This window comes from Theropithecus gelada, chromosome 14 (genome assembly GCF_003255815.1).
Source record: "Theropithecus gelada isolate Dixy chromosome 14, Tgel_1.0, whole genome shotgun sequence".
Classification (NCBI taxonomy): Eukaryota; Metazoa; Chordata; class Mammalia; order Primates; family Cercopithecidae; genus Theropithecus; species Theropithecus gelada.
The window spans coordinates 73,104,481-73,131,421 of NC_037682.1; positions in this window are offsets into that span (position 1 = coordinate 73,104,481).

The following is a 26,941-nucleotide window of genomic DNA, read 5'->3' on the forward strand; positions in this document are numbered from 1 at the left end:
GCTTTTTACTGATGGTTCTGGTAAGAATGGAAAAGTGGCTATTTGGTGGAAACCATGTAATTCCCTCAGTCGTTCTGGATTTACTAGCACTCAAAGAGTTGAGGTTGGAACTTTAATATTGGCTCTGGAAACCTTTTCCACTCAGCCTGTCAATATTGTTAGTGACTCTGCTTACTCTATTCATTGCAGAACATTGAGATAGTCCTCATTAAGTCCACTCTTGAGCCCACCCTGTATGCACTTTCTCTTTGACTTTAGCAATTGCTAGATCAACATACACATCCCATTTTTATCACACATATTCAAGCACACAACTCACTTCCTGGCCCACTAGCTTATAGCAATGATCAAGCAGACCTGAAGGTTATGACATCACTGCTTGACCAAGCCACCCAATCAAATCAATTTTTCCACCAAAATTGGAGAAACTTAACTAAACAATTTCAACTTACCCAAAGACTAGCCAAACAAATTATCCTGCAATGCCCGGATTGCCAACTCACAGGCATGTCCCCTCCTTCAACAGGTGTTAACCCAAGTGCACTGGAACCTAATTAGTTATAGCAAACAGAGGTTACTCACATGCCTGAATTTAAAAAACTTAGATAGGTACACATATCCGTTGATACCAATTCTCACTTAATTAGTGCTCACACTCTTCCTGGAGAGTCTGCCCAATATGTTATTAAACATCTTCTCTTAACTTTTGGGTTTATGGGGAGGCCAACAAAAATTAAAATTGATAATGGTCCAGCTTACATCAGCTCACACTTTCAACAATTTTGTCACCAAAGAACATCCAACATTCCACAGGCATCCCATATAACTCCCAAGGCCATAGTAGAATGTATCCATTCCACTCTTAAAAATATGCTGAGAAAACAAAGAAGGGGGAATATGAGTAAGGACACTGCAACACTACTAGCACAAGCCTTATTTACCCTTAATTTTTTAAATCTAGATGATAAATTTTAATCAACTATCGAAAAGCACTTTGCTAAAACCTCTCAAGGCATAAAACCCATGGTTTTATGGAAAGATGTAAATAGTAATGTATGGTGTGGTCCACATGATTTGCTAACATGGGGAAGAGAATATATTTGTGTTCACACCCCCTCAAATCCTCTTTGGATTCCAGCATAACACATCTAACAATACCATGACATGGCTTGGACCCAACCCGGTAGCAGAAATGAAGGAAATGACCCTGGAGGAACTGTAGCCCTGGACGATGCAGCTTCCTTGGACAATACAAGCCCCGAACATCACCTGGGGGATGCTGAAGACAACGCAGCAGGCTGAACGAATCCTGCTCCAGACACAGACACCATTCACTCCAGATAATGTGTTCCTTGCTATGCTCTCTGTTGTACATTGCAACTCACATAGGGTATTGGTCCTTTTTATGCTCTCACTTTGTCTGCAACCTGTATCTGCTACACTCTATTGGGATCATCTCTTAGATCCGCCTTTCTTCTGCCCTGTTACCTGGGCAGACACCCTCTTCCCAGCCTCTAATAACATAACTGCTTGGCTAGGAGGGACTGACTTACCCCCAGGGGGATCCCTCATTAATGGCACACATTGGACTAAGGTGCCAGGTAACACTACATATCACTCCACTATCCTCCCAGTCTGTGTAAGTGATAAAAGTTCTAACCCTTACTGTGTACTTGTCCAAACACAATTATGTCTACATCATGGCACAGGAAATTCCTTAACAGTCTTGGTTGCAGGTAGCCTCAAACTGGGCAATGCAACAAATGCCACTTTCCCCAACATTCCTTCCTGTGCTAAAGAATGTAGATGGGAAAGTAATGGATTCCACTTTGGCTGGAAAGTCTGTCATGGGGGACAAGCCCATAGCCTCTAGTTAGGCAATTATAACATTTTAGACTGAAGCCCCTACTGCCATTTGCAGAGCGACCACACTGATGTCCGCATCCATTGTGGCATCAATTACAGTTTCGTAGCCACATCCCATTCCCCTATAATTTGGGCCAATGGGGGCATGGGATATCTCAGACCCCAAGTAGAGTCCATGCCACCCCAAGATAGTTTATGGTGCCTGGGACATCTTAGCACCTCCCTTGACACCTGGCATGGGACATATCATAATTCCAGTAACAATTATAGCATGACCTTTATTCATAATCACACAGATCAGTGACAAAATTGAACTACCCATCCATATGTTTTCCTTATGGGAACTAATATTTCCATTACACCCCAAAACTCCACATTTGTGACCCAAGTGCAAGGACAGGCTTGGTTTGCCTCATGTATCACTAATTACAATATATCTAATTTAAATATTACTAGTGTCATGGTATTAAGGAGACAATCTGAGGCATTCCTAGCAGTCAATTTGATGTGCGATTGGCAAGGTTCCTCTGTCCTTGCCACCTTAGAACGTGCCCTGTCCCAGGTCAGACATGGAAGATTCATAGGCACACTTACAGCCTCTATAGTCTCAACAGTCATCTTGGCAACTGCTAGTATTGCTGTGGCCTCTATTACTGAATCAGTACAAACAGCTACCTTTGTAAATAACTTGGCCAGGAATGTGTCTAACGAGCTTCTCTTACAGCAGGGTATAGATCAAAAGAATCTTGCATGTCTGCAAGCCCTCAAGGCTGCCTTGGAATATGTAGGGGAGTAGCAAGACGCACTGGCATTCCAGTAGCAATTAAACTGTGACTGGGAGCAAAAGCATACCTGTGTCACCTCTCTACCTTGGAATCAATCGATACATAGTTGGGATGAAGTAAAACAACACCTCTGGGGAACCTTACATGATAATTTAACAGCAGACATAAGGCAACTTAAAACTAAAATTCTAGAATCCCTAAACACCATGGATCTACACACCCAACAAACAGCCATATGGAAGGACGTGTGAGAACATCTCTTCTGGATAGACCCCCACTCCTGGGGGTCACTCCTTCATTGGAAAGGATGTTACTGATTATACTCAGGTTTGTCGTATGTTATTTACTAATTCTAGGATGCATAACTGGAAAATGAGTTATAACCGCTGCATCTGACAGATCTGTTGCTGCACACATCTATATTCTTCAATCAATAAAACCTGATGCAAAAAAAATGGAAAAGGGGGAGATGTAGGAGATCTGTCATGGTGGTGGGAAAAATTATAGGAAAGATGCAAACCTTGGAAGGCTGGGAGGTTTTGCAATAGATTCGGGAGAAGATTATAGCTGAAGGCAGTTAAATTCTCTTATCTGGAGGCTGAGAGCAAAGGGTAGATAACAAGGGAATGTAAAGGAACTTATCTAGATAAATCTGTTTACTTATGTCTCCAGAAACCAACTTTTGATCATTTGCATGCAGGACTGTTCTCTACTCAGGGGATCAACAATGTTAATTACCCACAAATTGTGTTTGCTCCAAGCTTTTGTCATTAAATCTGTACTAAAATAAATGTGAGCATGGCTGGCTTATGGGGGCTGCACTCTCATCAGAGGTGCTAAGTGGTGCGGTCCCCTAGCTGGGCTGTCAAACAAAATACCTGTGTCAGCATACTTGATTCATCCGTTGCTTAGCCAGAGTCTGCAGGACAGACTTGGCAGCACTGCTCTATCCCAGAGATTCTGCAATCTAAGGACAGATTGAATGAGAAATGCAAGCAGCATGCCCCTCTTAGGGTAAAATGATAGCCTCAGACTGGGATCTTGCAGGAGAAGAAACTCCACAGATAATGGATGATGCAATGGTAATAGAGTGGGTTGTGCCGTAGACAATTGCTGTTCAAGATTTAGTAAATGTTCTTGAATGAATATTTCTTTATTGGTTGTATGCCTTTAGTACAGATTCTGGTGACTTTAAATTAGTTTTTAGAATAATTTATGTAAGTTAAAATTCTTATTTTCCTGGAAAGAGGATTTGTTACACTCCTTACTTCACCATTCTGGATGTCCTACCTCTTTTAGATGATTTCTTTTAAGGAAATCAGCTTATATGTACCTCCTGGGACATTACTAGTAGAAATGATGTAACCCTAGAAATACTTACTTTTCAAGGTTGGGAGACAAGAATGACATTTCCTCATTATACTGCACCAGATATGGTTCTAAATAACTGACATTCAAGCTTTCATATTTACTCCTTGAAATAAAGTTTACGTCACTATATCATTGCCTTTTTTAGTAGCCACTGAAGGTGGCTTCAATAACTCGGAACAGTTAACAGTCATTGTTTAAATTCTAAGCTAAGCATTGTAGCTACAAAGCCTTCTATTAACATGAGAAAAAATTTCACTTACAGCTCTGGCAGCCATATCAGACATTGCTAACAGTTCCAACTTGGGAGCTTACCTCCCTGCATCAGAATCTGGGAGAAGTTACTTGACATTCTGAACCTATTTCCTTATTTGGCATCTACCCACCTTTCTATTCTCAAGTATTATCATGCTTCCCCCTGGTACCTAAGTTCCTATTACAGGTGAACAGTTTACAGATCTTTTAATGAGTATATTGTTTCATATTATATTTAATTTTTATATACCTCTTTGTTCTGGCTTTATTAAGTTGTCTTTCCTCTTTGTTAGAATTTGAAGATACCCTTCAGCATCCAAATTAAGCATCAACTCTTCAACCTAGTAATCATGATAACTTTCTTTCATTTTTCTCACCATAATACCTTATATAGATCTCTTGTTACAAATAATAATTTAAGATTCCATTTCCTTGCCACATATGAATTTCATTAAAAATAGGAACTTTCCTCTTCCTAACTGCATGCCTGTTGCATGCAAGTATTGAACACATTTGTTGCATTGGATAGAACTGAACCAAGAGTTGCAAAATTACATTCAGAAACAAAGGTCAAATGAAGTTTTTCTTCTTCATAATGAGTATATATATGTATATATATATATATATTCTCTGCTTAGAAAACACAAGTCTAGGTTGGCAAGTCAGAATGATTGTGTCTTTTCTAGGTTATTGGATTAGGATGGAAAAGAACACGTAGTCTTCAGCAAGGGCCCTTTTTTTTTTTTATTGTTAAATCCAGTCCTCTGCTTCTGGGCCTGAATATATGCTGGTCCTCTACCTTAAAAGATTATTGTGCTCTGTCCCAGGTGCATGGCTTCATCTGTTATTCCTGCCTCCATGATGTCATGTTTTAGCAATACCAAATTCACTCACACAAATTCTCTCATACTTTCTTGAATCTCTGTATAGGCTGTTACTTCTATCATGACAACTTCCATCTCTATTCTCAGCTTACCCACATGGCAAACTGTAATTTGTTATTTAGAGCTCAGTTTAATCTGTTTAATCTGTGATGTAGTTCCTCAATTACTTACACAAGCCAGTTTAGAAATTTTTTCCCTTTTGTTTCCACTGAAATGTGTAGAAATGACATGATGATACCGTAATTGTTGTGCATTTATATAAGTTATTTGAGGCCATAGAATGGTTATTTCATTTTTGAATTCTAAGACCATAGCATGGTTCCTGAGATATGTTGGGAGTTCAATAAATATTTGTTAAATTAATGAATTGTAAATTCATTGTCAGCTTAAGATTTTCTTACCCTTGCCTTTCCTACAAAATAAATATTAATCTAATCATAAACAATTACCTCTTCCTTTCAGGTGAATGTTAAATGTTTGATAGTATAAAAAATGGAAAAAAGAAAATATAAAAACAATTATTTTAAAATAAAATAATAGCATTTAGAAGAATATTCCAGACTTGAGTACTGAAGATTACAATTACATTAAGAAGCTTAAATTATAGAATTTCTACAAAGAAGGGGTTGGGAAGGGTTTTTATTTGCTTAATGGTTCCTACATTGGCATATGAAAAGTCAAATGCTGTAATATTAAGGAACGCTTTTATTAGCACATGTTAACAACTATTTTACAAATACCCACTGAATGGAAAGTACCGGCATTATTAGCAGTAAGTCAACTTTAATACTAACTGATGGAAGTGAGATGGGGAAAGATGTGGGTAGGTTATTGTCTTGAAATAAATTTAAAAATAATTTTCCTTATGTTTGCATAAAATTAAAAAGTAAAATTTTATTTCCAAATCCATATTATTTAACACAGTATTTAATTTGGGCAGTCTAATGCAGTAGCAGAATAGTATATCACATTAAATATAGATTTACTATATTTTATATAGCCATTCTTCTATGGTTGGATACTTAGACATTTTTTCTTTGTCTATAAAGCTTTTTTTGCTCTATTATTTTTAATATTCTGGATGCATTTTTTGTTAGAAGTTGTATTTAAGAGGTGATATGGAGGCATATTTTAAAATAATGAGACATTATCAAGACATTACATATCTGATAAGAGTGTAGTATTCAAAACATACAGACCTAGTTCAGAGATATTCCAGGTTTGGTTCCAGACCACCACAATAAAGTGAGTATCACAATAAAGCAAATGTTAAATGTTTTGGTTTCCTAGTTCACACAAAAGTTCTGTTTATACTATACTGTAATCTATTAAGTACGAACTAGCATTATGTCTAAGCAAACAATGCATATATCTTAATTTAAAACCACTTCATTGCTAAAAAATGTGAAAAATCATTTGAGCCTTCAGGGAGTCATAATCTTTTTTCTGGTGGAAGGCCTTGCCTCAATGTTGATGGCTGCTGACTGATCAGGGTGGCAGTTGCTGAGGGTCAGGGTGGCTGTGGCAATTTCTAAAATAGAACAACAATGAAGTTTGTTGCGTCAATTCACTCTTTCTTTCATGAAAGATTTCTCTGTAGAATGTGATGCTGTTTGGTCATATTTACCCACAGTAGAACTTCTTTCAAAATTTGAGTGAATTCTCTCATACCCTGACATTGCTTTATCAATTTAGTTTATGTAATATTTTAAATATTTTGTTGTCATTTCAACAATGTTCACAGCATCCTCATCAAGAGTATATCCCATTTCAATGAGCCACTCTGTTCAGTCATAAGAAGCAATTCCTCATTCATTCAAGCTTTATTATGAGATTGCAGCACAAATCATTGGGCTCCATTTCTAAACCTAGTTATTTTGCTATTTATTTCTACCACATCTGCAGTTACTTACTTCAATGAAGTCTTGAACCCCTCAAAGTCATTTATAAAAATTGCAATAAACTTCTGTACTCCTATTAATATTAATATTTTTACCTCCTCTCATGAATCATGACAGTTCTTACTGGTGTTGAAATGATAAATCTTTTCCAGAAAGTTTTCAATTTACTTTGCCCAGAGCCATCAGAGGAATCACCACAACAGCTATAGCCTTATGAAATGTATTTCGTAAATTAAAAAAAAAAACAAAACTGAAAGTCAAAATTACTCCTTGATTCATGGACTGCAGAATGAATGTTGTGTTAGCAGGCATAAAAACAATTTTAACCTTCTTATACATTTCCATAAGAGCTCTTGGGTGACCATATTATAATAATGAGCAATAATATTTTGAAAGAAATATTTTTTTTTCCTGCACAATAGATCTCAACAGTGGGCTTAAAATATTCATGAAACCATCCTATAAACAGATGGGCTATCATCCAGGCTTTGTTCCATTTATAGAATACAGGCAGAGTAGATTTAACATAATTCTCAAGGGCCTCAGAATTTTCAGAATGGTAAATGATCAATAATTTTAATGTAAAATGATCAGCTCCTAACAAAAACTCAGCCTGTCCTTTGAAGCTTTGAAGCCAGTCCTTGACTTCTCCTCTCTAGCTATGAGAAGTCCTAGATATTATCTTCTTCCAAAAGAAGACTATTCGGTCTACATTTAAAATCAGTTGTTTAGTGTAGATATTATCTTAACAACATACCACTTCACAATCTCCAGGAAGGCTATGGTTTTCAAAGTTGTTGGATATTAAGCAGGGCTTGTCTTGGTAAATTTAGTGCATGAAATAAGTTCACATGGAATGAGTATCCAGATGCTTTTGATCAGAAAACCATAAATTATCATCTGGAGCAAGGACTGTTGTGCGCCATAAAAATATAAACATACATATATATATATATATTTATAGGTAGCAAATATATATGATATATTTGCTTGCATAGAAAGAACATGGACTTCGGAGTTAGCCTTGAAAGCAATTGATGGCTCCACCATGATAGATTTGGGACAAATCAGTTAACCTCGCTGATCTGTTTCTTCCCTCTAAGAAATAAAAATAATGCTTGCACGGCAGTGGCGCTATTAGGGTTGTATCTAATACTCTATGTGAAGTGCCTAGCAAAGTGTCTGACATCATCACTGCTAAGTAAGTGTTAATTTTATTATATCGTATCTTCATTATTATGGTCTATTCACTGGTACCTTGAGAGCTGAGGGCTGCAGTTTTGGCATGGGAGCTGAGTCTCAGCTAAGACAGCAGTGAGATCCAGCATAGAAGCTGCGAGGCTCAAGTATCGAGCCTGCCCTCAGTCCATCCATATCTCAACTCTCAGAAACCTGGTAACCATGGCTCACCCATCCCAGAAAGGAGTCTAGAGGATTTCCCTTTGAGTAAACTGAATATACCAACACACACTCACTCACACTTTGGTAAGTTTATATATGTACCACATGATTTTTGAGAGTTTACTTTCACATACTATACCAATAAAGTTTAAACAATCACTTGTTTTCTCTACCGGCACTGAGTAAGGTTACTTTGAATTTCTGTTTTTAATGCTATCAGGTATTAACTTCTTAATTAAATGCCCATATTTTTTTTAAATGAAGGTGCCAAGGTAACAGATACTGTATATGTTTGAGATCAAATATCACTGAGCTCAACTATTGATAAACACTGGTGCAGATTCAACTATCCAACATATATTGATGCTTACTTTGTTAAGATCCTTCTGCAATCAGATTGTAGCAGTCTTAGAAAACAGATTGTGCTACATGATGCATAAAAGTTCTTATTACATGGAGGGATGGGTCATTTTAATCCAGGATGAGGTATATATTAGCAGTTTTCTTATTTTATAGTAATGAAAAGAGACAACGAATGTATAGATATGTGATAATTATTCTTACATGTTTTAAGTTAAGATTGCAGGATTTTTTTGGAAGGAGAGCTTGTTTTGAATTACAGTATTTAAGATAGGTTAAATTTTAATGTGCAAAATAACATGAGACAAAGAAATATTGACGTCACTTTCCATGAAAACATGGAATTCATCTATGTCAGGCAGTTGCTGAACTCTATGAGAATAGAAGGAGGGCAAAATTATTATATTATTTGAATGCACCTAAGGCATTTTAACTCTGGAAAAATTGCTGTGAAGAAGAAATCTCTGATTATATGACTGTCAAATGGAGACCAATCACAGTCCACTTGGGCCCACCTTGTGGTCACTGTTAGCTTTTTATGTTTGCCATCCAAAAGCACCATGGTAAGCACTGAATCTAATACTATGGGACAGTGGGGACAGGCATAAACTTATACATCAAAACACATGAGTGTGAATCCAAGTTTCATCACTTAAAAATTGTACAAATTTAAGGCTTTTGCCACATGCTGAACTTCAGCTTTCTTAACTTTCAGTTGGGGATAATGTCACGTTGCTCTGCAATAACTATGAGAACTAAATGAGACTGCATACTTAACAGCTATAATAATGACCAGTACACATGAGCATTCATGTAACATATCATTATATTAGTTCCCTGTCCACTGGAGGAATAATAAAGATAGGTTTGAACCCTGAGGAAACTTTTAAAGATATATAAATAAGTGTAACTTCTATCTCAAATGGGTTTGAATGGTGACAATCAAATTCTCTCTACAAAAGAAAAACATTAGGCCAGAAGGCAAAGCTTTTATAATGAAATAACCTACTGACAGTTACATTATAAGTAAGGTAAGTACTGCAGAAGAGAAGAAGGGATTGGGTATGGAACGTGGTAGGAAGAAGGGCATCTTGAGATAGAGTGGTACCCTAAGATCCCTGTCTCACAAATAGGGAAACTGAGATTCAGAGTCACCAAGTGGTGTCTCTAAGGTCACAAGGAAATACATGTTCCACTCAGGACTGGAGCTCAGGACGGCTGGTGGTGTAATTGGTGCTCTTTCTAATGGGTCTCTTATTATTTCTGGGCTTCTGTTTTCTTGTCCATGAAGTGAATGAATTGATCTTTAAATCCGAATACATATTTATCTTTGGACTCTGAGACTTGTGATGGTCACTATCTGGGCCAATGCAGATTTACTGGATAAGAAAGTGGTTTGCAGTTGGAAAGCTATATTTAAACCCTGGCTTTTTCTGTCTTTTGGGTTTGGGAAACTTACTTGGCTTTTTTTAAAGTTCAATGATCTCACTTAAAAAATAAAAATAGGAAATATAGCAGTTAATACTCAGGGTTTTGGGGCAAGTACCTCTATAAAATATGTAATACTGTGCCAGGCATATAGTAAAGCACTGAAAAGTAGTACCTGTAATTTTTTTTCGTTGACATGTTTCAATATTCTTATTGATCCTTATATCTTTTAATGGAGGTGGGGGATCATGTCTTTAATTGCTTAGAAAAGTACTAAGTGAAGCTTTTACTTCAGGTCAATAAAATCAAGCTCTGGGCTGGTGTAGTCACTTCACACTTAACTGAATTTTCTCTGTTCCAGAGAGCCTTTAAGTGTGGTTCTGGGGACTGAAATGGCAATGACTAAACATAATGGGAGGGTAGCCTTTCACCATTCCAATCTTCATATATATATATATATATATATATATGAATCTTCATATATATATATATATATATGAATCTTCATATATATCCAATCTTCATATATATAGACTCATATATATATATGTATGTATATAGAGAGAAAGAGAAGGTAGGGACCTGGTGGCTGAGGAGCTTCCAGCACAACCTCCTTGTCTCACCATCTTCAAAAGTCCTTGACACAGACACCCAGGAGCATTAAAAATAAATGGAAAATGTTGCCCATGCCTGTCTAAAGTAACTAAGTATAAGCACCTTTGAGGATTTCTGTGAGCCACTGAAATGGGTTTGAGATGGCTACATTTGTATTTGTCTTTATATTGTATTGCATTTTCATCTGACCGCAGCTCCTATAGATGCTGCTTCATGCTCCAAGTAGTTCAGCTAGTGAATTTGAAGAAGGCTTTTGAGATAGGCATCTTTTAACACTCAACCACTTTTTTTTTTTCACACCCTTTTTCTCTGGCCTCTCAAGGAATCATTTTCTTTTTGCACTTGAAGGAGCTTTTGTTAAGTGGCCTGGAAGTGAGATTGCTGTGCATCCGTCATGGCAAAATTAATCCAGGAGTGAAAAATGCCAAAAAGGAACCAGTTGTTTCTATTCTGAACACTTCCTTCAGTGGTCTGAATGAGAAAGCAAAGTACTTCCTGCAGGCTTCCCTGTAGTTCCTTTGAGAGTTATCAATGCCTCCTTCTTCCAATCAAGGCCATCATCAAAGCTGAAGGGCGGCAAGTCCTTAACAAGCAGGAGACTGAATCTTACAAAACAAAAAAAATGGTAGCTGATCTCATCAGTTTCCAGAGAAACTGCAATTGAATTCTTCAGAAATTATACAAGAGAATCAATGATGCAGAGGAAAAATAATTCATAAACTGTCGAAAATGCACACACTCACAAAGCTTGCATTAGGGATAAAAGCATTAACTTTGGGGTCAGGTAATGGGGCCTCAAAGACTACTTCTCTATTACACATTCATGATGCCTGGGCCACTCAGTCTCTGAGCTTCAGTTTCCTCATATATAAATGGGAATAATAGTAACATGTTATGTATAAAGCTCACAAGAGTAATGATAAGTGGTGAATGTTTAGCATGAAGGGCAACAGATTAAAGACAACAATGGAAAATAGAAGAAAACTTATTTTAGTTGGACTTGTGCTGTAACAATTTTTGACCTTGATATAAAGCCTCCTCTGTGTCCTCATCTCTCCTCTCTTTGTATACTTTAGCATTGCACTTCCACTGTGCTGAGAGCAATACTTGCCTTGCTTACCTCCTTGCAATGGACTATAAGGTCTTTGAGGACAATGACCATGACTACCAATGCCTTTTTCAGCTTTCCATTAATGGTATCTGCATAGGGCCTGACATTGAGCAGCACTTAACAAAAACTAATTTGATAGATTCATTAAGCACTTTATGAATGGACATATCCTGTTTTGTGAACATAACAGAATATTTGAATTGCAAGGGCTCATCTATTTGATGCTTCTTGTACACATGTAATTTCTATGACACAAGAAAACTAATTATTTGGTCACATAGTAACTTGGAGGTGGACCCAGAATTACAATGTCTATCTCCAGTATCCTGAACATGGTGCTTTTTCTGCTGCATCACACTGCCTCCCTTCATTATGCTTCTTTTTATTTAGATGTCAGAAAATAAGAAATTAGGGTCTGTGTGGTTTCTTATAAAGAGCTGTTATGACTGATCTTTCTGTGTTTACATTTTTAGCATAAATCTTACAAAACAACTGCAATCTTTGCAGACAACTTTAACTAGGTGAAGTGTATTCTGGGAATGCTTGAATTCATTGTCAGAGTATTTTCTGACAAAGCACATGGACCAAAGATCTGACAAAATGCTAATCAAAGGCAAGGAGATGCTGGTACCTTCTAATGAAATCTATAAATGCATAGAGAAAAGTACAGTGTTACACTTAGGACTTGGATGGATTCTTTCATATGAATGCATATCAGAAGTTGCTATTGGTTAGTAAAAAATAATTTCATAGCTGATCTTAAAATATGTATGCAATTAAAAATGTATGAACCCCTATTTCATAGTACCAAATATAAATCATAAACTTAGATACCACTGATTCAGGATTTGTGATATGACAGAGAAAAGCTGATGTTTATGTATAAATTATCCTAGACAAAGAGCTGTTAGCAGGTTTGTTAATATTGTTACAGCAGTGATTAAATTGCTTAGGTTAAGGTTTGAACTGTCCACTTAGTTAAAATGTCAGTTTTGAAGAAAGAGCTACTTCTGTTTGAGTTCAGGTCTGTCCCTTAGTAACTGTATCTTGTGATAACCTTGTGGGTTTAATTGAATATTAACATACTCCTCTGTAAAATGGGAATGATACTAGTGACTTTGCATGCCTGAGAGGATGGTTGTGAAACACGAATTGGGTAATGTCAGTGCATTGTCAATGAAAAGATACCTATTCACATCACAGGATCAGTTCTAATTATCAGCAATAATAATGAGATAATGATTACAAATGATTATCTCTCACTAAGCATCTAGCCATGCCGTATGTTTTTGCTTGTTTTATGCTCTTGATATACATGAAAATATCAAATCTAAATTATGTACAATTGTCAACAAAATGCTTAACTCAGAGTTGTCTGATTTATACTAGCCTATTTTCTCATGAGTAGTGAGGTTTCCCCATATTCAGAATATGCCCCAGGATGGCCTGTGCTCATGGCATTTGCTGCCTTTCCCCAGTGTCTTTGTCCCTGCACAAGGATTATACAACTGTGTTCTCATAGATGTGAAAGTGGCCACATGATTTGCTTCAACCAGTAAAATGTGGATGAAAGTAACCTATTGTCATTTCAAGAGTAGAAGCTCAGAGTTTCCAATGTCTCTTTTTCATTCTCTGCCTCTGAACTACTAGTGCCCCCGAGAGAGGCTGGTTTGTCAGTTTTGGTCTCAGAGAAAGGACAGACAGAGCTGTACACGCCCCCAAATGAGCTTGATATAAAGCATAAATGATTTAAAAATACTAAGTCATTCAGATCCTGGGGTTGTTATCACAGCATAATTCAGCCTAAGGTGACTGAAACAGCTTTATAAGATACAGAACTATTTATGCTACCTCCTCCTTAAAATACTCTGTTATCTATGGTATAATGTTCAAATTCCATAGCACGGCACTTAAAAATTCTCATGCCCTGATTCCTGCCAAGGCTTCCCCAGCCTCACTGCCTGTGACTGCTCTCTCTCACACTACACCATCCAGCAGTTTCAGACTGTGGCTAGTACTCAGAAAGCTTCATGCTGAAACATGCTTCCATGTACGCACCTTGCTTTAAGTAATCTTAGAAGATCCCTGAAAGGAGTTTTCCTAAAAAACCCCGGCTCAAATCATTCTTTTTCAGGAAGTTGATGCTGTACCTCTTGATCTTGATAGAGATCAACAGTCCATTTTCTATATTCTTACTGCCTATGTTTCCTTCTATAAATATACTTAGCAGAAAATTGCAAAAGTGTAATGATTTAACTTCTTGAGAGCAGACTTAGGATCACATTTCTTTCTCTGTTCCTGACAATGCCTAATACAATGTGAACAGTCAAGAAATACTGATTTACACTTCCTTCATTTTTCTTAAGGTGAGATAAAAAACACAAATTATATGTGTGAAATTAACGGATCCTTCTTCATGGCCTGAGGATGTCCCCATGTCTTTCTATGTCTGAGTTTCTGTCTCAGTAACAGCAATTTCTTGTACCAGAAAGCCATTTGAAATCATCAAATGAAGCATTAAAAGTAGGAGCTATTAATCACCTTCCACATGATTTACAAACATATTTTATTAGCTCTCCTTAAGTCCCACTGGGCAAGTATTAATAGGAGTTTATTGACAGAAATCTTTTAAAACATAGTTTTCTCATTTGAAAATAAAATTAATGTGTCAGAATGTAGTTGAAATGTTCTGACCTTTTCTATTTAATCTATGTTAGCTCAGTGACATCCTCTCACCCTTATAATTCCCCCCTGAACCCTGTGCTCATGGGAACAACGCTCCAGAGTTGCATTAGTCATACATTTGGGGAGAAAAATAAGAATTTTCCAAGTCACGCTCTTGTAGGGACCTTGAAGCCAAGGATTACTTTTCAGCCTTCATTGAGAATCCCTCCTTAACGTGTAACTGCCAGCACTGCACATTCCTAAAACATTCCTATCAAACACAGGCATTATGAGGCCCACTTTTTAGATGAAAATTATGAGGCCCAGTTGCTCTTTCTTGGTACCCAACCTGGCAAGCCAGGTGTACGACAGGACAAGTTTGGTGACAGACACAAGGGATTAACAGAGTGGCACTGGACTTAAAGCTCTGCCCTCAGAAACATCCAGACCAATAGGAAGAGTGCCTCAAAGAGAGAGAAAACAATTGTTCTTCCCAGTGTTATAACAAACTGTCCAAATCAAGTGTGGGGGACAGAGCACAGAGAGCAAACTATTGTGGCTGCCATTAGGGTAGAGAAAGGGAGAGAAGTGGATGAGGGAAAGGGAAAGTCAAGTGATACCAAACTGGACTTTGATGGATTAATAGTACCATGGGGATGTGACAGAAGATACCACGTGTGCAAAGGCATGAGAATATATAAAGGACAGTATGTTTGTGAACAATGCATGGCTTATCTCTAAATCAAACAGAAGGAGGGTATAATAACGTAGATGAGGATTCAAGAACATAGTCTCTCACCCATGCTTGCTGCTGTTGGAATCCTGCCTACACAACCCTTCGACTAAAAGCACTGTCACAATGGATGGATTGTAGATTTCAGCAGAATTTGTAAACTTGAGAAAAAGACAGCTCAATCTTAAGAGAGAAGAGAAATATTCCAAAATTCTACAAAAGCAGGCCCCATCTTTCTATCCAAATTAGTTACCACTGTCATCAAAATTTTTTGCTTAAAAGACGCAGACCAGCACAACACACATACACACACACACACACATACCCACACACAGACTACTACAATGTTTCCAATTAAGGAATGGTTAATCAAATAATAGTACTCTCACAAGATGGAACATTATGTGACAATTTTAATGACATAGACATATTTACAATGTAATATTTAAAACATATAGAAATAAAACTGTAAACAGTGGGATTCCATCCTATAAAAAAGCAGGCATAAACATAAATTGTTTTAAAAATTAGAAGGGAGCATACTAAAATTGCACAATAAATCTTTCTGGGTAGGACGTCTCTGAGTGTTTTGTTTTGTTTTGTTTTGTTTTGAGATGGAGTCTTGCTCTGTTGCCCAAGCTGGAGTGCAGTGGAGCAATCTCAGCTCACTGCAACCTCTACTTCCTGGATTTAAGTGCTTCTCCTACCTCAGCCTCCTGAGTAGCTGGGACTACAGGCACATGCCACCATGCCCAGCTAATTTTTGTATTTTTAGTAGAGACGGGTTTCACCATGTTGACCAGGATAGTCTCAGTCTCTTGACCTCGTGATCCACCCGCATTGGCCTCCCAAAGTGCTGGGATTACAGGAACGAGTCACCACGCCCAGCCTTGAGTGATTTTTTAAATTTATTTTTTCATAGGCTCTGTGTTCACCATTTTTTTTCTGAAATAAGCATGTATGTTTATAATCACACACATAGAAAATACACATTGCTAAAAATGAACTATAAAATACAGAGGTGAGTGTCATAGTTTGACCTTGATAAGATTCATTTTTCTTACAGTAGGCAAGGCAGTCCACTCACCAGAGTTAAAACATTCTCATTGGAAATAATTGAATCTTATTATCAAGAGTGCTTCATGAAATGCTTATGATTTACCCTGATCAACCCTTCAAATGTGTTTCTACTTCAAGAATTGCCTTAACGCCTTACACAGTGCAGGACTTGGTTGACCTTTTATAGGATTAAAGGACCATATAATTAACGATTTTTATATACAGAGTTAAAACTTCATGAAAACGTGAGGTGAAATGCCAAGACTTAATTTGCAGAATCCTTTCCTACTTCTCATCATGAACTACTAAGGCATAGTTTCTTGCTCTCTTCCGCTCAGGCACATTGCTTCTGACCAGAACATGATTTGCTCAGTGCATCCAGGTAGCTCATTCAGAAGGCAAGCACAGCAAGAATTTTAGAAGCGTGGAGCCAAAGGAGAATGGGTCAGGTTCGAGCTCTTGGGCGTGACAAGCTCCTCGGCTCTCTGACTCTGGAGTCAGACAAACCTAAACTCAAATCTCAGCTCTGTACTTACTAGCACCATAAGTGTAGGCAAACTATTAAATTTCTAAGCCTCAGTTACCTTACATTTAAAATGGAAATAATAGGCCAGGCGCGGTGGCTCACGCCTGTAATCCCAGCACTTTGGGAGGCCGAGGCAGGTGAATCACGAGGTCAGGAGATGGAGACCATCCTGGCTAACACAGTGAAACCCCTATCTCTACTAAAAATACAAAAAAATTAGCTGGGCATGGTGGCAGGCGCCTGTAGTCCCAGCTAATTGGGAGGCTGAAGCAGGAGAATGGCGTGAACCCGGGGAGGTGGAGCTTGCAGTGAGCCCAGATCGCACCACTGCACTCCAGCCAGGGCGACAGAGCAAGACTCTGTCTCAAAAATAAATAAATACATAAATAAAATAAAAAAATAAAATGGAAATAATAATGATTGTACATCGTAGGGTCATTCAGAAGCTTGATTAAGACTGTGCCCATAAATCATCCTGGAATATTTTTAAGGGCATAGTAAATATCTGTTGACTTATTAAACACTCTTCCTATGTAGTCCATGTTTATGCCTCCATCTTTGGGTCATGCCATTCTCCCCGCTGCCCCTGTCCTTTTTCCCACCTCCTGTTCCCTCAGTCTAAGCCATGTGGAAATACTGGACACTTCTTCAACATCCTACTATTTACTGCTTACAGTCAAAGCTATTGGTATTTTCCAAAATCCTGTCTCCTCATCTTCCACAATAATAGAATTTTCACTATACAAATGGCCTCCAGGAGCATACACCACAAATCCCAGCCTTCTTTGTTGCTAAATGCCCCTAGGTTTTGGGAGATGTGATATAAAAGAAAGCTTAGTGGGATGACTTCCCAAAGTGATCTTTAAGAGAGAGCTAGGGTACATACTTCAACCCATCCCTTTTCCCTCCTTTTCTTTAAACTGCTGCCTAAATACAGATAACAATTTGCACCAAGGAAATGAGGGTCACACCCAAAGATAGTAGAGAGGTGAGTTGGAAAAACACCTGAGGACTGTACCAGCTTGAACTTTATGTGAGACAGAAATGAATGTCTCTCTTGTGTAAACCACTATTACTTGCTATTTTTCTGCTAGTTACAGCTAAGCCTAGTCCTGCTTGACAGAGTGCCAAGCTCTTTACCCATGCCGATATTTCTGCCTAGAATGCTATTCCTTGGATCTATATTTCACAGAAGATCTCTACCATTTTCTATGAGGATGCAGTTCAAGTATTGCTTCCTGTGGATTCCTTCCTGGGTTCCACAGGCCAGGCAAGACTCGGCAGGTACATCATCTCTGTGATGGTAATTATCACCTTGTATTTTAACGATTACTTTTCTTGTTTGTCTCCCTCTCTACGCTGTGAGATCCTTAGGGCTAGGTGTTGTGCCTCATTTATTTTGTGATTACACATGCCCTTAGAGAGGCTGGTCCGTGGTAGGCATGCAGTAAACCTCTGAATTAATGAAGTGGTTAAATAAACGACTGGCAAAAAAAAAAAAAAAAAAAAAAAAGTAAAAGAAAAAGAATTACTGAGAATGTCTCTATCACTATTCAGCTACGGTCCTCATATCACTCTTTTTTTTTTTTTTTTTATCCACCCATCCCCTCCCGCAGCAATAGAAAGGAGTTGTTTCTGCACTGAGGAACAATTGCCTTCAGAGTTCCTTAGTCACATCAGAATGCCCTCCTCCAAGCTTTGCTGTAAATTCTTATTGATTTTTCTAACCAGAAATCTCAGCTCCACTGATGTGCCTGCAAAGGAAGGTAAGAGGAACAGTGTGAAATCTATCCCCTACCTAAATCTTCATTACCTTCTGCTGTTCTTGTTCCAAGATGATTCAATTACATATTATGTTCTCAGGTTGGTTTTTTTTTTGTTTTTTTTTTTAACTTTAGGGTTGCTTATGAAAAATTAAACGAGTTACATGAAAGAGATTATATTGCTGTTCTTTTACATCTCACAAAAAAAAATGAATAATCAGACACCAGAATAGACCAATACAAGTTATTTTTATTTAAACTTCAGATTAGTTTATTGGTGGGGCTTATGTACTTGTACATTGCTAAAACAAGTTTTCCTAAAATATCAATACAAGAATGTTATTAGATCTTCTTTCGAGGTCTTATTTCCTCCAATCTACAGATATAAATTGCTTTCTAAAGACTCTCTTTACATTACCAAATAATCCATATTGCTTAAATTTTTGTATGTGGTAAACACAACCCTGTCTGTATTACTACACTCAGGCATGTTTAAATTCAGATTCAATTGGCTTCAATTGTGGTGGCTTCAGTCAACTGAAAAGGGATTTTAATCTCAAATATATGCTTTCAATGGTTCAAAGGATTTTAGAATTTAACTCTACTTTTTCAGTTGGCTCTTCAAGTGATATGGGGATGGGTGAGGAGAACACAGGCTCATCTTAATTATAACATAATTCAAAATGAACCATTTGTAGCCATGATTCTCAAAGCCCCTAAGCAGTGCAAACTGGTTAGCATCAACTCTTTATAGACTAGCGGCTGTCTATTTATACAGTGTTTGTATTTTGAGTCTTAAAGTCATTAAGTTCAATTTAATACATTTTTTGAGCACCTACTTGATGTCAGTGCTTGCCAGGTAGTGGGGGAACTCTCTGAGATAAACACAGTACAGTTTAGTTAGATACAACACAGTCTGGCCAATTATAAGGGGAAAGGCAAAGTTCAATGAGCAACATGGAAGGAGCACCTAACTCAGTGGTGGCTGATTAAAGACACACTTTCCAGAAGACCTACTATTTTCCTTGAAATTGTGAAGACACAATGCACATGCAAAGCAGTAAAGAGGAAGAGTGCTCCAGACAGAAGAGGATTTGAGGGGAAAGAGATGAGGCTGGAAATATAGGAACCTTCTAAGTTATTTAGCATCAATTCCATTTTGTAGCTTTGTACCTGGATCAGTTTAGTCTGCAGGTCTCCTGCTACGTGGTAAGTAGGCATGTAGACTCTAGAGTCAGGCCACTTAGGTTGGAAACCCAGCTCTACTACTTCAATGATTCATTTATCTGTTCATTAATCAGCAATCATTTATTGATTGTCCACTATGTTCCAGGGATTGTTCAAACACAAGATACAACAGTGAACAAAACTGATGAAACCCTTGTCATCATGTAGCTTATAATCTAGTAGGAGGAGGTAAACAACATGAATAACCACAACATTTGGTACTTTAGGGCAGGATGTAACTGGGAGTATAGTGGAAGAGAGCCCTGGTGTTACGATTTTAAGTAGAGTGGTTAGGATAGTCATCAATGAGAAGGTGACATTTGAGCAAAGACTAGAAAGAAGTGATATAATTCATTGTGCAAAGGTGTTTTTTTTTTTCTTTCTTTCTTTGTATTTTGAGACAGAGTCTTGCTCTGTCTCCCATGCTGTAGTGCAGTGGCCTGATTTCAGCTCACTGCAACCTCCGCCTTCCGGGTTCAAACGATTCTCCTGCTTCAGCCTCCCGAGTAGCTGGGACTACAGGCGTCTGCCACCACACCCGGCCAATTTTTATGTTTTTAGCAGAGACAGGGTTTCACCAGGCTGGTCTCGAACTCCTGACCTTGTGATCCACCCGCCTTGGCCTCCCAAAGTGCTGGGATTACAGGTGTGAGCCACCGCACCCAGCCTGATTGTGCAAAGATCTTAAGGTAAAATTGTGACCAGCTCTATAACCTTGGGCAAGTTAACATGTCTCTGATTCAGTTTCCTCTGTTAAATGCAAACAGTAATAATAATAATAATAATAATAAAAATGTCATAGGGTTGCTGTGATAATTAAATGAGTTAGTGTATGTATCTATTCCTAGAACAGTGTCTGACACAGAGTAAGCATTATCTAAGTACTTGCTACTATAACTGTTATTTTCATGCTATTTTTAAACTGGGTCTCTGGTGCTGCTTCTTTCCTTGTAAAACGTCTGCACAGTTGTCCCTGTTTCCTTTCTTTGCCTCACTGTTAGAGAGCTGCTTCAACAGCAAGACTTATCACTCAGTGTCCAGTGTATGTCCCTAATCTGTTATCTTCACACGGTCTCCACTGCCATTGGCCTAATCTAAGGTGTTCTGTATTACCCAAAAGCCTCACAGTTTGTCTCCTTGCCTCCTTTCTTGTTCTACTACAGACAGCTCTTCATGCAGTGTTATCTTTTAAATGCAAAGCAAATCATGTTTCTTTCCTGCTTAAAACATTCAAGCTTCCCCTTGCATTAAAGATAAAATTCAAACTTATTCTTTCATTCTGCAAAGCCCTATGTGGTCTGGTCCCTACCTCCCTCTGCTCCAGCCAAACTGACCTTGTCCTGGTTACTTGAAAGGGCCGTGCTTGTTCCTTCCGTGGGGCATTTCCTCTTGCTGTTCCCTCAAACTAGAATGGTCTCACTTATATTTGCATAGCTGGTGCTTCCCTGCTATTCAAGCATTAGCTTAAAAGTCATCTCTTCAGAGAGTCTTTCAGTGACCACTCAATCTAGAGGCAATCTCCAGTCACTCTCCATTACATTAGCCTGAATTGTTTTCGTCGTGGGGTTCTCGTTCTATTTGTTTATCTGGTTCTTCACCTCTAGATTGCAAGAACATGAATTTTCTCTGACTTGCTCATCATCATTTTCCTAGGACCCAGCACTGTAACTGGCCCTGTTGAATGAATGAATGAATGAATGAATGAATTAATTAAAGGCATTGTCTTAGCTGAAGACTCAGAGATGGGTAAGACACTGAGGCTTCTCTCAGATCAGATTATGCATACAAACTGATGCTGGCAATCATTATAGAGACAAGGAGGGCACCCTCATCTATCAGGTATTTAAGTTTCACAGTCACAACAGACGGCTTTGGGTTCTGCTATTCCTTACCAGTGCATATATTTAAAAATATATTTCGTTTCCTGAATGTGTTCTGTTGATTCTACCTCACTATCTTTGTACATGTTTGGAATACATTTTCCTACTTTGTCTACCTGGAAAATTCCAAGTATTACTAAAGAACTAACTTAAATATCACCTGCTATAAAATTATTTTTCTGAACCACCTGCTTTATGGAACCACTGGAATTCTTGCAAACCTCAACTTCGGTGCTTCTCATGCCACGCTACGATTATTTATCTACAGACATTTCTTTCTGTTCCAACCTATGAATGCTCTTAGAGTAGGGAACATATGTTAAAAATCTTTGTATACATAATGCTTCATGTCATAGGTGCTCAGTGCTTGGTTAATGGGTTAATGAAAGGACAGATTTTTTTGCTATTTGTCTCATGTACTACAATAGCATTAAAACAAGTGTGCTGATATGATCGAGTCTAGACCCAGAACCTGGGGTTTGAACAGGTACGCTGTTTTTAAAACAAAAGACTACATATCTTTGTAATTGGAGTAGACTGGCGCTGAATAAAACTATGACACAGAAGTGGGCTTGATAGAATAGAGCTTTAAAGATTGAACTCATGTTTCATTTTAGAATGGGGTACTGTCGTCTCAATTACTTAATCAATAGATGAACTGACATGCTTCAGGACAATTACAATTTATCCTAAAGCTAAAATTAAATATTATGGAATAAAATGTAGTCTTGTGTCACAACTGTCTATATGTTATGTAAATAAAGACATATAAATCTCTCTCTCAATCTTTAAAATGGGTCATAAAAATATGCAGTTCAAACCTAGGTAACAAAAATGGAACAAAATTTATGGCATAACTAGTTTATAATATAATCTTTAAAAATTTAAGATATTTATAGGCACAAATGAAGTCAAATTTATACCAAAAATGTGAAGCATAAATTATGGCAATACTTATCAATTTTAGTCATGTTGTAAACACTTTCATTTAATTATATCAAATGTCTTTCAGAAAAATAACTTAAGGTGATTTACAAAAGTCATAATACCCCCCCCCCGAAAAACAGATAAGTTAGAAAAATTAGAATTATAGACTTTTTCTAAAAAATATATTTTTAGTTATTTTGGAATTATTACTGGCACTATGAGGTAAAAGTAAAATTTGACTGTTTCCTGTTAGCAATGGCAAAAACAGTAACATAATAATGTATGTATCTCTATCAGAAAAAAGAATGCTTGCTTCAAGAACAGAAAAAGTTTTCCTAACATTAATTCTAAAGTAAGCCTGTCACCTATAAAAGTTGATATAAGGTAGATCATGTGGCCTAAAGAATAATATTCCAGGAATTAATGAAGAAACATCTCAACAACAACAACAGTAATAAAGACAGCAAGGATGCCGTTTCTAGGATACTCATGTGATACCTAGCCTATGCCTGGCTGTATTCTAGGGACTTTATAAGATAGTATTTGCCTTTATTCTCTATTATCTTTCAAAGTCACCATTTTTAAGGGAGAAAGGTGTTCAAAATGACACAATAACATTTTGAATACTTTTCTGACTCTAAGGTTTATGCATTTGCCACCATAACATGGTGGTAATAAATGTAGAGGTGGTTCATAGTGAAGCAGGAAAAGGGTCTGGAGGCAGGGAACCTAAGGAACTCCTGGAACTCAATTAAGGAAAAACCTGAACCACCTTCTTCTTCTTTTTTTTTTTTTTTTTTTTTTTGAGACAGAGTCTGGTTCTGTCATCTAGCCTGGAATGCAGTGGTGTGATCTAGGCTCACTGCAACCTCTGCTTCCTGGGTTCAAGCAATTCTCCTTGTCTCAGCCTCCCAAGTAGCTGGGATTACAGGTGTGCACCACCACGCCCAGCTAATATTTGTATCTTTAGTAGAGACAAGGTTTCACCATGTTGACCAGGCTGGTCTTGAACTCTTGACCTCAAGTGATCCAACTGCCTTGGCCTCCCAAAGTGCTGGGATTATAAGCGTGAGTCACCAGGCCCAGCTGGAAAAACCCAAACCTTCTAAGCCCACATAAATAAATTTGTAACTTCATATCATCTATTGCAGGAAACATAATCTTCACATGCATAGGGTGTACACCAAGTAAATAACTTTGTAACTGTACTTCATCCTCTTCATTTACATAGGGGATACACAAAGAAACCAATGGGAAACTTCTAGAGGGATTTAAACCCCAGAAAATTCTGTAAGCAGCACTCTTGAGCTGCTTGCTTGGGCCCCTTCTCACCCTGTGGAGTGTACTTTCGTTTTCAATAAATCTCTGCTTTTGTTGCTTCATTATTTCCTTGCTTTGTGCGTTTTGTCTGATTCTTTGTTCAAAATGCCAAGAACCTGGACGCCCTCCACCAGTAACAGTAGTTCAGATTATAAAATTAAAGCAAAAGTCATCAAGTACAACTTACTGGGAATTATGCTAATCTATTTTCAAATGTTGCTTTCTTCTGCTTGTAAGTTGCTACCTGGATAATACTTAGATATCCTGTAGTATATGGATACCATTCACCACCCTTCTTCCCTCCTTTCATGAGCAGCTGGACAACCACACACTTTGCACTTGTACTCTGACAGCGTCATGAACTGCCAATATGCAAACTGAAGCTCAGTACTGCTGCACAATCACTATGCTAGGTATTCATACCTCATTTAACCTCACTATGAAGGGCCATTATTCTGTTACTATTATTGTTTCAACAAATACTGAGTGCATATTTACAGTATTCTGGGAACCATACTATGTATGTAACCACATGCTTTACAAAAATGAAAGTGGAAGTGTCAACAGTTATTACACGAGTTGAAAATCCTACCCAACAATTTAGCCATACACCTCGATTACTTGTGTGAACAGTGGGCAGTTTAATCTCTATGGGAAATATTCAATAATGTTTTTGACATTTATAAACTTTTGCAAAAAGTACACAGAAATGGACAGAGTAATGAATTTATAATATGTATACTCAAACTTCCATCATTTATGCTTTACCCAAACCACTAATTATCACAATTGCCAAGCCAGACCCAGCCATTTTACACACACTGAGACAGGACAAGTAAAAACTATCATTTATTTGGGGAAGATGACTTGGTGACATTAATGCACCGATTAACATATTTTCTAAAAATAAAAGAGTGTAAAAGGGCATGAGTAATTTTCTGGTTTGCTTCATGGAAGAATTAATGCTTATCTATAACAGAAGATCAACATTTTTTAACCAAGAAATCTTAAATTGCATGGAAATTGTATTTCAAATATCATCTATCCTGGAATGTTGCAATTTGTGAAACTTGCTTTGGCGTTTTCACCACTGGGTTTGTGAAGGAAATGTCTTATAATCAGCGGTAGAAATGTGCTTCTAAAAAGCCTTACAGAAAATACTTTCTCAGGAAGATCTTAGAACAGGTAATGTAAGCTCCCCAATTGCAATTTCCAGCATTAAAGAGCATTGTTATTGATGTTTTATACTTCACCTGACTAACCACAAAAGGTGAGAACCCTTCCACCTAAAATACTCAGAGTCACTGCTCCTTGGCTCTTCTCTTTCACTTACCTGATGTGTGGCTTTGGAATTTAAGTCTAATTGTCCTCAGTTGGAAGTAAATAGCAAATTCTTTCAAGGAGGAAGTAATACACAAAGTTATAAATGCCTGAATCTTGCACTCTCCAGCACCTGCTGCTACCTACAGCAACTCCACCCTGGTTGTAATGGGCAGTTTCTTCAGAGGGCTAGTATGCTTGTTGCATTCTTGAAACCATATTTTTAATATATTTATCCAAAAAAGACTAGGTGGCACTGAGTTACCATTACACATAGATCACCAAAGAGGTTATTTCATAGCAGGGATTTATTTTATATTGTCAAAATGAGAGAATACGCTAAATAAATTGAAACTGGACTTTATTGGTTTCTCTCTTCCAAGAAGAGGAAATTATTTTGCTGGAGTGATGTAGGATCATGAAGGCAGTGTTATTACTCCTCTGGATGTTTTGTTTAGTAGTCAGGGAAAGGAATGAAATTAACATTTATTGAGTTCTGTATAGAAGCTGGGTACTGTAGTAGGCATCTATATGGATTATATTTAATTGAATTTCTATAACAATCCTGAGAGGTTTGTGTCATAATTCTTATTCTTTACTCTCTCTCTCTCTATATATACACACACACACACACACACACACACACACACACACACACACACATATATATATATATATATATTTTTTTTTTTTTGAGACGGAGTTTTTGCTCTTGTCGCCCAGGCTGGAGTTTTGCAAAGGCACAATCTCGGCTCACTGCAACTTCTGCCTCCCGGGTTCAAGCAATTCTCCTGCCTAAGCCTCCCAAGTAGCTGGGATTACAGATGCATACCACCATATCCGGCTAATTTTTGTGTTATTAGTAGAGACAGGGTTTCACTATGTTGGCCAGGCTGCTCTCGAACTCCTGACTTCAGGTAATCCACCCACCTCGGCCTCCCAAAGTGCTGGGATTATAGGCGTGAACCACCGTGCCCGGCCTCTTATTCCCTACTATAAAATACTAGTAGCATCTCATATCTGCTATGCACAGATCAGCCATGTCGGTCAATATGTTATTTATATGCGTAATACATTTAATTACTGTAATGGTCTGATTTGTTGAGAGTGTCTATGTAAGAGAAAAAAGGGGTGATCACTCTTAGTTCCAACAAAAATAATTTAGCAGTCATTTCTAGGACCTAGGTAAGTGACAATTTTAATTTAGCAAGCAGAAACCAAATCAAGTACATTATCACGTGCATAGATAACACCTATATGGGCAAGCATAAATTGGTTAACTTAGAGCAAATTATATGTAAGGTAGAACAAACATAATAAGGAACTAATATAACTCTGCTGTTTGGCAGAATAGTCTAAATTGTATTCCAGTAGACAGCAAGTTTTCCAGAGCAGATGTAAAAAATCAATGAACTTGAGATTTAAATAAATACAAGAAAAACTGTCATGGGCTTTCACTATTCAAGGAATATTGATACAAACATTTCTACCTCCATGACAAGTCTACTCTTTAAAGGCTTGGGTATCCTCAATGATATCTTCAAAATA